Consider the following 11955-nt stretch of genomic DNA (forward strand, 5'->3'; position numbering starts at 1 on the left):
ACAAAAACCTTGGAAAGAAAAGAAAGCTTCCAAAAATATTCACTAAGCCATTTAGTAAACTAGGCCTGGATCCCAGCACTGAAGATCAAAGGAACATTCTTCTCCAGGGAGAAGAAGCTGGTTGCTGCTGGGAGGGAAGAGTTCGTTTCGTTCCGGAGTTTTAGAAGGCTGCTGTGGGTCAATGGTTTAGCATCCTCTTCATATGATTTTGCTTTTTCTCTGAATTGGGATTTTTCCTTACTTCTGAGATGTCTTCTGTAAGAATTTAGGGCCTCACACTGTGCCCCTCAAGGGTATTAAATACAATGAAACATTAAAAAGGGTAGTAATTTTACTTCTCCAGAAGAATTACCGTGCTTTCATTAAAATTTTTTTTTTTGAAAAGCTCTTTCTGAACAATGCAGAAAAGGTTGACTTCAGACGGTTTCAATTGTGAATAGTTTCAACTATTAACAGGAGGCGGTAATTTACTTAGGGCCATGCACCACATGAAAGTAATTGATTCGCCCACACTCAAGCAAACAAGTTCACTGGTGAGGCCTCACCCCAGCCCGGCTGGGGAGCAGGCCCTGAGGGAAGAACCTCCTTCAGTCCTTCGGTCCTTTACCATGGATCCTGCACAGAAGATATGCAAATCAGATCTCCCCAACTAAAACCTCACCTGCAAACAGCTTGGCCGGGATTTCAGTTCAGTTCCCAGTAACAAAAAGTAATGACCCAGAAAAAAAAAAAAGTAATGACCCAGGACAAAGGAAACAGAAAAGCATCAAAAAGAGTAAAATCAACTTCTATCTGATGAAATGTTTGCAAAGGCAGCCACTTCAAATTTTTATGCTTATTTTTAAGAAACTGACATCCTATATGCCTGTTTCTGTATTTCTGTATTATGTTTCTGGATTCTTTAGCAAATTAAAAAAAATAGAAGAAAATCCCATTTTAAGTTGTTCTCTGGTTAAACAAGTTTGTGTGCTTTCTCTTTATTTATTCAGCAGCTAGTACCAGAGTACCCAGTATGGCTACACTGGTGAGATAAAATGCAGTCCTTGCCTGGAAGTAAGAATTATACCTTATTGTTTTACAATGCCTTTTTTTTTTTCTGAGAAGCTCAAAATTCTTAGCTGAATTTTTCATTCATCCTCATAACAAAACCAAAGCTGCCTTTGAGCCTGTCCCCTTAGCGCTGGTATTTCTAACACCTGGTTAGACGGGGAGCCAGCTCTGGTTTACATATCTTATCTCAACTTGAACAGATTTACATCCAAACCAGCAAAGCTCACACCAGGCCTCCTGCTGGGTCAATGAACTGTATCCGACTTTTAACCCCATCTCCCCAAATCTCTTAGCCAGCCTTGTTTGGGGAAAAGAACAAGACCGTTTATCCAGTGGACATATATACAGAGGCTCCTGTCTCCCAGACTCTTACTAGATACCTCCTGGGAACACCTTCTGTAACAACTACCATCCCGATGACACGGGAATCAGCTAAGAAATACAATAGTTAAACACACAGTATTTTTATATGAATTTTCAAGTTCACCGACTACATTCTTACAATGGTTGAAAAGGGAAGAGTCTGACAGCTGGCCCACAGCTGGCCCAAGGATTAGATAGAATCATACTATGTCATTTGTGTAGGTCAAAAAATAGTTGAATATCAGTAATTATATATAGTTAACCTAATGTTTTTGGAATTGAATTGATAGTTAACAATGTAAAAACGTGAAGGGTTCCATGAAATGAAATTTTGGTTTAAGTATGGTATTATTACATGTTGATGCTAAAATGATTTTCCTTAGATGATACTTCTAAAATCACAATAGAGGGGCTGGCCCAGTGGCAGAATGGTTAAGTTCACATGCTCTGCTTCGGTGGCCCGGGGTTTGCAGGTTCGGATCCCAGGCGTGGACCTAGCACCGCTTGTCAAGCCACACGCCACACTGTGGCAGCATCCCACATAAAACAGAGGAAGATGGGCAACAGAGTTAGCTGAGGGCTAATCGTCCTCACACACACACAAAATAATAAATCAAATCAAATCACAATAGGAATCAACAGGAAAAAAGTCTAACACAACATATTCACCTCACATACACTTTAAAGATAACTGATTCAAAAAAATGAAGTTGCCTGCGTGAGTAGGAGCTGAGACAACACGTTCACTGCTTATCTAGTGTGTGGAGGACGCACAGCAGAGGAAGGACAATTCGGCATAGGAAGAAATTGAAGTCCAAAGGCTCTCCCACGATTTGGCAAGTCAGAAAGAGCTGGATCTAGGTCCTTAGCTCTCCACTCTAGAAGAACGCTTTTTGCAACTTTTTTTGCACCAAAAATTTCTATTTGACGTTCGACATTTTCGGTACCATCCCCTTGTTTGTACCATCTTATCTCTATCTTCCTATTTCTAGCTTCCCTTCCCCAACCCTGAACATCCCATTCAACTTTGAGTTATTCCCCCCGTGTACAAATGTCTGCTCTGCAGAAAAGCCAGAAAACAAGATCGGCTATCATAACCCTAACCCATGAACCTTCAATGGTTAATGCCCCCGGATTCAAGGCTAACCCCCTCAGCCTGATCATCAAAGCCACAATTCTACCATCCTAATTTTTCCCTATCCTCTCCTTCTTGGCCCAGCTCTAATGTCACATTCTCCAACAGATGTTCCGACACGCCTGAAAGAAAGAACAGGTCTGTCCTCTGCTCCCAAAAGGCTTGTGGGCCTCTGTGATTGACTCATATTCCACATTGATCCTGTCTCCTTTGCTGGATCCGAAATTTCTCAGGGCAGGGACGACACCTTGTTCATCTCTATATTCCCAGCTGTGCCTAGCACAGTAGGAACTTAAATGTTCACTAAAGCTCTTCAATCCTCTGAATCTTTACAGAAAACGCCAAATGCACCATTTTGGAAGGCAGGAATCGACCAAACTCAACCTGTTTAGTCCAGTAGACAAGAGCATAGACATCTTTTTTTCACACACACTTCCTTTAAGTAAGTTGTACAAAATAAACTATTTTAAATACACTCAGAATTAGGTTTGTTAATAAAGCTATGGCGAGTCATTAATTTATAATCTCCAGGTTCAAGGTCTGAGAGGGCCTGAGAAGTCATTTATCCTGCCCCACATATTACGGACCAGGAAACCAGGTTGCGGAAAGGTCAAGTGGTGAACTCTGTGGTTACACTGCTCTCGGGTGATGAAACCTGAGTTGAGAGCTGTGCTTTTTGCCTCTGCCAGGCTCTATTAACCTTTTAATTTTAGGAAACAAAATGTAGTGTGCAAACATCGAAGAGAGAAGGATCTGAGGACTGACACGTTTGCATACACAGTGCTAGCTCAGCGCTGAGGGCACCGCGGGAGCCAGGCAGTCCATAGACACCACGGAACGAACAGATGAACATCCAGGGCCTCAGGATCAATAACTAAAACAGGCAGAAGAGTAAATATTCCAAAGCACTAGCCAGACAACTAGTCTCCTGGGAGGGGCGGCAGAAACCTGAAAGAGAAACCAGGGAAAAAAAAAACAAACCCAAAACAACACAATGAAGGTTTGAGAAGGAAAATAATATACAAACCAAGCCCTATAATAATAACTACACTTAGTCGCATGCTAGATTTTGGTGATAGAAAAGCTACTACGAAAGAGAATCAAGTCCCCGAACAGATACTTCTCCAAAGAAGATCGACAAGTGGCCAATATGCACATAAAAAGATGCTCAACAAGGTTAGTCATTAAAGAAAGGCAAATCAAGACCACAATGAGATACCACTTCATGCCCACAAGGATGGCAATTTTAAAAAAAACCATGGAAAACAACAAGTACTGGTGAGGATGTGGAGAAACTGGACCCCTCATACATTGCTGGTTGGAATGTAAAATGATACAGCTACCATGGAAGACAGTTTGGTGAATACTCAACAGAATTGTAAATTACTCAGGAATTCCACTCATAGGTATAGACCCAAAAGAACTGAAAACAAGTATTCAGACAACAACCTTACACAAATGTTCACAGCAGCACTACACACAAGAGCCAAAAGGTTGAAACAACCCAAATGTGCAAGAACTGAAGAATGGATAAATACACTGTGGCACATCCTTACAATGGACTATTATTCGGCCATAAAAAGGAATGAGGCGCTGATACATGCTAGAGAACATGGCAGAATCCTGAAAGCATTGTTAAGTGAAAGAAGCCAGACACAAAAGGCCACATATTGTATGATTCCATTTATATGAATTATCCAGAACAGGTAAATCCATAAGAAAGAAAGCAGAGAGCTTAGTGCTTGCCAGGGGCTGGGGTGGGAGGAAATGGGCAGTGACTGCTAATGAGGACAGAGTTTCCTTGTTGGGTGATGAAAAAGTTCTGGAACTAGACAGTGGTGACAGCTACACCACATTGTGAATGTACTTTTTCTTACACTTTAAATATGTGTAGTTTATTGAATGTCAATTATACCTCAAGAAAGATATTTAAAAGAAAATAAAAAGGATGGAAAAAAATACATCAAGCAAATATTCACAACAGCAACACCAAAAAGATCTCTTCTGGCTACCTTATATCAGGCAAAATAGACTTTAACACAAAGATCCTCATTAGTGATAAAGGTAACTATGTAATGATAAAGTTCAATTCCTATTAGACGCTGTATTTCTAACAATATAAACTTACGAATGCATACCGTTAGATGTAAAAATAGAAAGTTGTATGCACAAATAGTCGCAGAATATTTTTTAGCTCAAAAATACAAGGAGATATTGACAAATCCCTCTTTATAGTGGGATTTGTCAATATACCTCTCTCAATTACTGACATGTTAAGTAGACACAAAGTCAGTGAGGAATAATGCAATGAATAAGGTTCATTTAACGGACACCTGTAGACCTCTACAGAAAAAAAACTGAACCATTCTTCTCAATCACATATATTGTGAATGGACTTAATGCCATTGATTTGTACACTTTAAAATGATAAATTTAATGTTCCATGTATTTCACCACAATAAAAAAATAAAGAGAATTACGTGTCCCCAGAGCTGGGGCCTTTGGAAATGTCCAATTTGAAGACGTGTATTCACAAAGAGCTGTCATATCCCTCTGCAATAAGGCGGGATGTTCTGCCCCACACATTCCTTACCACAATCCGGACTGCACGGATTATAAACCCAGCACCTACTTTCTCAAAACAGGTTTCACGATTGATGCTGTGAGTCCAGAAGGGGAACCACGGCATCACTGGCAGGTGCGCCTGTCCCTGTGATTCCACCACCTTGACCCCACTGTGTCAATGCGAACACTGTTCGACCATGACCAGCAGACTGGCTCAGAGATCCCCGAGGGGAACGCTGCAGTTTCTCAGAGGTCCAGGTGCCTAGCCCATCCTCCTTAGAGCACACGGGCAGCTAGGCAGCTGCCACCACCACCAGACAGGCCAATGGAAACGGAAACGAGATGCTGCCCTTCACCAGCCAAGCGACAAGCTCAAGTTCTAGGATGCTCCTAGGATTCCCCAGCACCTCTCCCTCAATGGCCTCCATGCCACTGGCGGCTGTCCCACAACCATGCAGATAAGATGCGCCTGAACTCTGTGTTCCAGAGGATCCCCTGTTGTGAGCTCTTCTCCACCCAAGCCTTTCACGGCTCTCCCTTCAGGTCTCTAGTTCTTGCTGTTATCTGAGATGATCTTCAGAATCAACACAGGGTGCCATCTACGCGCTCCTCAGGTGTCTGAGAACTTTGGAACCAGGGCCAGGAGTACGTTCGTCTCCTTATGAAGGCTTACCTGATCTGGTTTTAATCAGTTCGGGCAGCATGGCGCTTATCTAGATATGTTTGTGAGCCCAATGACTGGCTTCGTGCTCAGGCCCCTGGAGGTGGTCAGTCTGCAAATATTGCTGAATGAATTAATAAACACGCAGGGCCTGCACCCAAACATGCAAATCCCCCTGCCACAAAGGGGGACTCACTCACTCGGGACATCACCGAGTCAAACACACTCAAATTTTCTTAAAAGCATCTCTCCTCTTTCCAACCTTCTCTAAATGATCCCTCTTATTGTGCCCTTCTGACTTCTAGTGATGGAGAAAATGGGTTACTTTTACAGTCTCAGCATCTGCAGTTTTCAAAGAAAAGCTCATTCGAAGTGCAAGGAATCTATCCACTCACTTTCAAATGGCTAGTACTGGTCTGGGCAAGAAAATACACAAGATTCCATACATACACTGTCAAAGCTGGCAAGAGAGATTCCAGACAACGTCCATCCTTCCCCCCCAATCCCAAGTAAATAGGGCATTTGTTTGTATTTCCACATTGGCCTCAGGAACGAAAATACCTCCTCCACCTAGAAAAACAATCTGCTACATTCAGACACAGAACTTGGAGGGCAAACTTTTTAGTGCGCCCGAGAACACTAAGAAGGGAGTGCCTAAAAAAAAAAATTAAGGAGAAAAGTATCTTTAATAAACACTTCTCCTGGGAACACTTTCCTCAAGTTTACACTTATACCTGCTTTGGTGTTTCTCTAACTTTCAGAAATACAGATTAAAAAAAATGGTTCTCCATTAAAATTGGAGCCAGAAGGAACCTTCTTCCTACGGTCTCCAGCAACAGACCTGAACGTTTTACTCTGTTTAGGAGGGAAAAGACACAAAAAAATCATTTTCCTTTACTCGCTTGAAGTTTTCTGCTCTGCACCAACTAGGTCCTGGCAAAGAGTTAAAAGTTTTCTGAGGTTAGTTCCTGCGGTTTACAAAAAAAAAAAAAAAAAAGCTAGATGCTTAAATTTAGACTCGGTAAAACAATACTGGGAAACTTTCAAAGCCTTGGAGAAATACTGGAGTTTATTTTATTGCCTTTTGTTAAATTGCATCACATCGGCCACATTTTCTGCTCTTTCTTTAATCCCTCCCGCCCCGGCCACCCCGGAGATCCACACGTTCCCGCGTGGTTCAGTTACCTGCTGGGGTTTGGGGTTGGGGAGCGGGGGTGGGGACAAAAATCTACTGGTCACTTTTCGCAAGACCCAAGGGTAACAGGTGGCTTTGGTCACCTCTTGCCAATATTCGGCTCCCACCCTCCTCTCCACGGCGGGAGGGATAGAGCTCCGGGAATTCGGGGGCCGCGGCGGCAAGTGGGGCGACGAGTCCCTGGCACGGATCCGGGAAGGGCGGCGGGGACAGGGCAAGGGGTGTTAGGGACAACCCGGGCCGCTCCGCGCCCAAAGATCAACAGGCTCCCCGGACCACCGTGCGCACCCGGACAGGACCACCTCGGAGCCGGAAAACGCCGCCTTCTCCCACCGCCCCCGCCCCGGGGAGCACGCGACCCCCTGAAATATCAAAGGCGGCACCGGGTCGACGACGGTCCGTCGGATTGCCCCAGAATCTTTCCTAACTTCCAGGAGCCGGGGCGAGCGATGTGTCGGAGAAGGAGCGCGCCAAGAAGACATCCACGCACAGGGGCCACCGGCGGGCAGGGGGCGTGGGACGTGCGGACAGCGGGCACCAGGGGAGGGGGACCCTGCTCCACCTTGGGCTCGCCCCACCCGAGCCCGAGCCTCCCCACCGACTCCACATGCCACCGCGCTCCCCGCCGTGCCACGGCGCCTCCCGCCGCCCTAAGCCTGCCTCAAAGTCCCCACTCACCCCGCAGGAGTTCCCTCCCGGGGCACCGCAGGCGCCCACCCGGACCGCGACCTGGAGCCCTCGCGCCGCCCGCCAGCCCTTCAGCGCCGCGCGCCTCGCAGACTGTCCCAGGCCGCGCGCTCCCGCCGCGCGCTCCTCTCCTCCCCACCCCCTTGGCGCGCGCTCCCCACATCCCCCCCCACCCCCTTGGCGCGCGCTCCCCACATCCCCCCCCCACCCCCTTGGCGCGCGCTCCCCACATCCCCCCCCACCCCCTTGGCGCGCGCTCCCCACATCCCCCCCCAACCCCCTTGGCGCGCGCTCCCCCGCCGGGTCTTGGTCCCCCAAACACACACAGCGCGCGCCAGGGACTCTTAAAGGGACAGGCCCGCGCGCCGGAGCTGCCCCGCGGCCGCCGCTCCCCGGGGTCCTCGGTCTCAGTGCGCGGTTTGAATTGGGGACCATCTGAGTGAAACCCCAGCCCCCTCCGAGGGACACACGCGGAGAAAAAACAGGGATTTGCCTTAGGAGCGCTGAATGAGACGGGACTTCCCCCCCTCCTCTCGTCTGCTTTGAGAGGTTATTTTATGTTTAATGACGATAATAATAACCACTGTGTGTCGGATACGCGTTACCTTCGGACACGGCGTCGCACATGAGCACATTATTTCATCTAATCCTTACAACAGTCTTCTGATTTCTTATCCCCATTTCACAGAGGAGGAACAGTGAGGCTCAGAGAGGAGAAGAAGCTGGTCCAAGAGTTTTGGACCCCATCGCTTGGTGCTATTGACGTCTTTCTCCCTGTGGAAATACCCACTGAAGTTAATAGCTGGCTGTGGAGGGCTTTTGTAAGTTGGTGGAAATTAATATTATCAGTGTTTCCAAGGGTGGAACAACTCTAAGGAGGGAGAAAGCAAGTTAGGGTGTTTTATTAATTGAAGGGCTTGTTATATACGCAAATGGCAGACGTTATGACAACCTCTGTTCCAAAACGCTGTGTGTTTATCCCCATTTTACAGAAAACTGAGGAAGGAAGTGGCTGGTTGCACAGAATGGCTGAGTCACTGGCAGCACTAAGGGCTGGGCCCAATTCCTTGGTCCTTAAATCATTTCTGATTAAAGGGGAGAAAACTTTTCCCCTAATAACACACTGGCCTCATCTAATTCCCTGCATCTTTAATTAATGTTTACAAAGCACTTTAATCTACCCAACATGCTAGTTAATTAGGCGAGTATTATTATCCCCTTTCTGAACCAAATCCGGGAGAGAATCAATTCTGTCAGTCCTTAATCCTTGATGAATAATGGGCCTCAGGTTCTTTCTTTTTCCTCTTAAATTTTGTTCCATATTGTGTTAAATACAAATGTGTTTGTCATGAATGGCTTATAAAAGTTAAATAATATCAAGCACCTACGGGTGAGAGGTCATATAGGCAAACCCTGCCGCTAAGGAACTCAGATCAAGAAAAAAAAAAAGACATTTTAATAAATGCTTCCCAGAATTTTTTTCTTTTTGTTATTGTTCTTTTTGCTTGGGTAAGCTTTATGATGTATAAACATGTGTTTAGCTTAGTTTTTTTTTTAGTTTACTTAAAAAATTTTAATATACACATTATCTTTTGTGTAAAAATTTAATTTTAGGGGCTGGCCCCGTGGCCTAGTGGTTAAGTTCATCTGCTCTGCTTTGGCAGCCAGGGTTCGGATCCCCAGTGCGGACCTACTCCACCGTCAGCCATGCTGTGGTGGCGACCCACGCATAAAATAGAGGAAGATTGGCATAAATGTTAGCTCAGGGTGAATCTTCCTTACCAAAAAAAAAGAAAAAATTAATTTTACACAGTATCTTTTCTTACAGATGAAGAGGAGAGAAGGAAGAAATTGAAGGATGGTGGGATTAGGAAGGAAGGAGGTGGAAAGAAAAGGCAAAAAAAAAAAAAAAGAAAAGGAGCAGGAAATGAACAGGGGAGAAAATGAGACTTGAGGTTTCAACCAAGAAGTAGCCAGGGAGACGAGATGAGCCCCTGCTGGCACATGCCAGATCTTTGTGGGAACTACAAAGGTGGCCCTTCCTCTGGGCTGGTGCAGACCTAGCCAGGGTCCCAGTATGACTCCCTCAGCACAGGCTAGCTCCAGTCCTCACTGCACCCCTGTCTTGGCACCTTTGTGCCAACTGAACTTATGCGAAGGGACGAAAAAGTGAGAAGAAGCATCTGAAGGGTCTTTGTCTGTGCTATTGTCACTACTTGAAAAATCCATGAAATTTACACAATTTTACTTTATATTCCCTGGACTTTTTAATAAATGTCTTCCGAGGCTGGTCTTTGCTAAGAAAATGCTGATAATACTTGACCCCCAAATATTATTGAGACACTTATTCTTGTGAACTTTATGTCAATTAAAAATTTTAAAGTAAACTAAAAAAATTAAGCTAAATGTATGTTTTTATTTTATAGAAAGGATTAGGGTATGAAATCGACTTGAGAAACTGCAATATCTGTGGTGGCCCCTAGAGGGAGCAGACAGGAAAGAGAAAGAATGGTTAGTAAGTAAATCCATGTTCACTTAGAGCTTTTCAGAGCTGAAAAATTATAGCTTTTTAGAGCTGAAAGGGGAGATGTCAAAAGAAATGATTTTGCTTTATGCTTCTTCTGCTTAGGAGATGTGTAACCTTGAGCGATTTATTCTTTTTGAGACTCATTTCCTTATCTGTACAATGAGGCTACTAACACTTAGCCTTAGAGGATAAAACCAAATTATTTTAACGTTTCTGTGAACAACGAGCAGATGAGAAGCGTTAAGAAAATTATGAAAATGAAGAAAAATATGGCAAATTGCCCATTTATTATTGGAACATAGAATAAAGTCATAATAATTAAAAGTATCATAGAACAATAATAGATATTGAATGATACAGCTAATAGAATGGAATAGAGAACCCAGAAAAAGATAGTATTGATATAGCGTAGACTTTAATATGTGATAAAAGAGTCATCTAAAATAAATGAAAAGGAGATGGATTCTCAGGAAGGGGGCTTGAGAAAACTAGTGATTTGAAAAAATAATCAAGTTAAGCCCTTACCTTTCATTATATGCTAAAAGAAAGTTCAGCTACACTAAAGAAGTTTAAAAGTGGGAGAAAATTTAAGTAAATATTCCTGGGATTTCAAGATGGGGGAAGAAAAGAAATGAAAAAATCATAAAGAAGATGAGCATTAGACTAGATTACATAAAAATTTTCAGATTCTGACAACTAAAAATACTGTGAACAAAATGTGAAAAGAAAAAATACTCTACAGAACTATGCATAACAAATCTGACAGTTAATTTTATCCTCAGTACAAAAGTACACTCAAATTGATAAGAAAACTCTAATAACTCAGTGGGAAAGTTTTCCTCAAAAAGAAAATAAAAATAGTAATTAGCTCAGTGTGTGTGTAATTTTATGTTAAAGTGTTTCGACTACCTAGGAATTTGAAAAATAAAAATTTAAAATAATATACAATTTTGCACCTGTTAACTTAGAAAATATTTTCTTAAATTCTAATATTCAATACTGGCAGGCGTGCAATGAAATGGGCAATTTTATATACTATTAGTGGCACATAAGTTTCTATAACTTTATTGGAAAGCAATTTTATGAAATATTTCAAGGGCCTTAAAATATTTATACACCTTTATCCTATAATTTCATATTTAGGGATTCGGCAGAAATACTCAGAAATGAGCACAAAGATTTGTGCATAAAAATATACACTGTCTCCTTTTTTATAATGTCAGAAAGTTAGAAACCACCAAAAGATCCAAAATTAGGGGCAAGTTTAAATAAAGTATTATGCAGCTATTAAAAATGAAGAATTTTTCATGAATACAAGAAAATACCCAAATATATGGATAAGAGGGAGGAAAAGAACATTACAAAATTGTTTATAGATTATTATTTCAGCTATGGAAATTGCATGTATATAGGGAAAAACTAGAAGGAAATATATCAAAAGGATGGCAATTAATGTTTCTGGTTCTGATTATGTGATTCTTATTTATAGTATTGTATATGTTCCAAATTGTCTGATATGACTCTACATTATTTTATAAATCAATGCAAACTAATAAATATTCGTTTTTTTTAAAGATTTTATTTTTCCCCCAAAGCCCCCCAGTACATAGTTGTATATTTTTAGTTGTGAGTCCTTCTAGTTGTAGCATGTGGGACGCCTGATGACCCAGGATCCGAACCAATGAAACCCTGGGCTGCTGAAGCGGAGCGCGCGAACTTAACCACTCGGCCATGGGGCCGGCCTCTAAATATTCTTTTTATATGAGACAATA

The 11955-nt window shown here is 42.9% G+C and overlaps 1 protein-coding gene and 1 long non-coding RNA gene across 2 annotated transcripts in view; one reads left to right on the forward strand and one right to left on the reverse strand.

Moving 5' to 3' along the window:
* Positions 1 to 7801, reverse strand: part of PROSER2 (proline and serine rich 2) — a 41034-nt gene extending 33233 nt beyond the window's left edge. The window contains exon 1 of the mRNA XM_023632363.2: positions 7648 to 7801. The gene's annotated coding sequence lies outside the window, so the exon portion shown is untranslated. The remainder of the gene's footprint in view (positions 1 to 7647) is intronic.
* A 119-nt stretch (positions 7802 to 7920) lies between these two features.
* Positions 7921 to 9105, forward strand: LOC138921450 (uncharacterized). The gene is made up of 3 exons (XR_011434034.1): positions 7921 to 8205; positions 8345 to 8477; positions 8649 to 9105. It is a non-coding gene; the product is annotated as an uncharacterized lncRNA (long non-coding RNA).
* The last annotated feature ends 2850 nt before the right edge of the window (positions 9106 to 11955 follow it).

This window comes from Equus caballus, chromosome 29, assembly GCF_041296265.1.
Source record: "Equus caballus isolate H_3958 breed thoroughbred chromosome 29, TB-T2T, whole genome shotgun sequence".
NCBI classification, from domain to species: domain Eukaryota; kingdom Metazoa; phylum Chordata; class Mammalia; order Perissodactyla; family Equidae; genus Equus; species Equus caballus.